The sequence below is a fragment of the Toxorhynchites rutilus genome, chromosome 1 (genome assembly GCF_029784135.1).
Source record: "Toxorhynchites rutilus septentrionalis strain SRP chromosome 1, ASM2978413v1, whole genome shotgun sequence".
Classification (NCBI taxonomy): domain Eukaryota; kingdom Metazoa; phylum Arthropoda; class Insecta; order Diptera; family Culicidae; genus Toxorhynchites; species Toxorhynchites rutilus.
Genome location: NC_073744.1, coordinates 169,174,027 through 169,177,311, shown reverse-complemented (window position 1 = coordinate 169,177,311; position 3,285 = coordinate 169,174,027).

The following is a 3,285-nucleotide window of genomic DNA, read 5'->3' as shown; positions in this document are numbered from 1 at the left end:
ATGTCAACATGTGTTTTTTTGTTTAAGCACGTAAATATTTGCTCATAATTTTTTTGGATTGTGCCACTCTACATAATTTGTATGCAGATAGACTATCCACAGTTTGTGGGGGAATGGAATACTCATACAACTCAAATGGATAATGATTATCTGCTATCACAAAGCCGAGAAATTTTTTGACGTTTTGTTTTACTATTGATTCATTCAAAAAAAAAAGCTTTTTTTTAAATGTTTTCTTATCCCTGAGACTGGCTCACCATATTGCACTGCTACTAAAACCGTAGGCTAACTTCAAGGATATTTTTTATCCATTTTCGGCGAATAATCAATAGAGTGCCGTGTTATGAAACATCAGAATAATAGCAAAAACAATATAACGATCATAAGGTGTTGGACAGGTTATTCCAGACGATATTGGAATATATTCCATCTGATCATCTTTAGAAAGGTTAATGACCTTCAAAGGATAAATTTATCTTGGGCACATTGAATTGATGTTCATGACTTCCAGTCGGACGTTTATTCGCTCTGATAATAATTGTGTGGTCCTCACAAAGCATATATTCCAATGCCGTCAGTTCACTGAAATTATTCGCATACCGTTTGATGATAAGGTAGGATGTTGATAATCATTTGCTGCGATACCTATTGTTCCAACAGTATTCATTCGACAATATGAAGACTGAATACCTGAAATTAACCAGATTCTACCATGCAAATCTGCGGTCAAAGCAGTATGTACACTTGAGAGATACAACAAGTTTGAAGGGATATAAAAAACATTAGTCGTTCGACAAATCTACTGCCACATATGTCGGAAGTCCACGATACATGAATATCATACGTCCATACTATTTCATTACATTTATTCGCAACGAAGAACGTAACCACACAGAATTGAATTAATCAAATATGTGATCCGTTTTATCTACAAAATAAAAAAGGGTCTGAAATTCAATCGAATTCGAAAGGTGTTTCGTGAAGTCACTAATTGAATTACTGTTGGAAAAATTATTTGGAGAGAAATGTGAATGTTCAGAATTATTGGAATCTAAAAACGATTTTGGGCGGGATGAGATTCGCCCAAATCTGCTGGTAATAAAATTAATCAATTGCATCCATTACCCATCTGCTGTTTATCGGGCGGGAGACGACAGCAAAATAAAATCGACACGAGACTGAGTCAGCCACTCACTGCGGACAGTGCAATAGAGAATTAAAAATCCCTCGATGAGTGTCGTAAGATTTCAGTTGATCGTCTCTTGTTACACTTTCCGATCAAGAACTCATCATCCGCTCTATGGAATGGGATTAATCGTTTGTGGCTTGCACTCACGATAAAACCTGAGTAGTAGAAGTAATGCTTCGAGAGTGCAAGCAGTTGGGATTCCGCTCTCATATTGCTTTTTTGAGATCTTGGTAGCTCACCGTTCCAAGTATTCTCTCTGTGTACATATGAAGAATAAAAGAGCCTCGCCTGCTGGGGGTGATTTAAAAACATCCGACTAGAGGGATATACTTATTCATTGATCGTTGAATGTGATTTTTTACCATCCCTGGTTAGGAGGATGCAGCGATTATCATGCAAAGACTTATTGAGATCGGCATTACATCGCATCACAAAAATGAAACGAAATGAAATATTAATATTCTTCATGACTCATATTCAATATCCTCAATGACTCAATTCCTTGTATGATAGATTGAGCAGTAGAACCAATACGACTTGATTGTGATAGTCTACAAACGAACATTATTTCACCGAAAATGCTACAGCTCCCGATGCTTAATAATAAGAATAAGACAATGGAAATAAATTACAACACCATAGCTATCCATTAAAAATAAAGCAACTTCATGATTTCATGTGTATTTTACCTCAAAGAATCACAAAATCGTCAGTTTTTTAAACTTGTTTTTTCGTTTCCTCCCCATGAATTTAATATTCAATGTAATCAATGACGTTATATTTTTTTTTTGTTTACATATACTTCATCTACCATTCCATCCTGTTATGTGTCCCATTGATATTCATTAATCATTTTCAGTTAGACAGTTGAACTTCCTGCCGGAAGCTTATTGTCTTTCTTTGTTCGTTACAAACCGTTTCAAGGTTATGTGTACATACAACAAACGGTCCTTTTCGGGGCTATTATTTAGAGTTCAAAAGAGTTAAACTAACAGATTTCTGAACAATGAAAAGAATTACATTTAAAATAACCAAGTGTTCTGAACAATCACAGTCCTACGTCAAACTTCCGTCCGTGCCCCTAAGCTCAGACCCTTCGACTTTTTAAAGTTTTTCTCCCACACTGTTGATCATCCATGTTATGTTTATTTCGAGACAAACACTTGCAGCCAGATACCCTATGCTTAATGTGTGTTTTGTTTTATCCTAATGCTTGTAAGCATTATATGGTAGCACTAAATGCGCATATAGGGCTTTCATTAATGCTTATTTTTCCTTATGTTAATATGCATTAATAATGTTGATATAAGGCTCATAAGCATAAAAAATCAGATATACTGCCATTTGACATTAGAGATGCTGAATTCGTGCTACAATCGAGCTAAACGTAAATGCTTATGGTTACTTGGGTTATTCAACTAGTTTAATAACAGCTAATGGTTGTTTGTAAGGCACATAGCCTAGCGATTAATCCAGAGCTCTACAACTTTTCAACTGAACAAAATAAAACGAAGCGAATGGTAAAAAACCAGAATTGATAGACAGAAAAGGTCTTGTTCTTCATTATGACAACGCGTGACCACTCATCTTTGATGCTTTGAGGGAGCTTGGTTGGGAAGTGTTAAAGTATCCATCGTTAGTCATTTCAACATCTGGTTAAAAATCAGTAGAATAAGTTTTTCGCTGATGAACCATAGAGGTTTTACTTCTTCTCAATGTGAAAGCCCGAATGTGCGTTTATTGACGTAAACATTAGCTTTGAAAGATGAAGACAATTTGTGATAATTCATAATTTTATTTCTATCGAAATCGATAGGGATTATTTCAGGCATAGATATATTTTTCCAAGAATGAACCGACGTGCAAACTGCCATTTTAAACCCATTGCCCTATGCGATACTTCACTCCCTCACAAGCGGTGCGAAGTTTTCTCTTCAGTCGCATAGATGTCACTACCCATAACCGATTTGTTTTCCATTTTACTCCACACATTCTTCATTTCTCCGATGCTTTCTCTCGTTTGTTTTTCCTACCCACCGTGCATCTCGCTCGCACCCACACACAACGATGCGCGATGCGCTATCAACAAAGCTGTC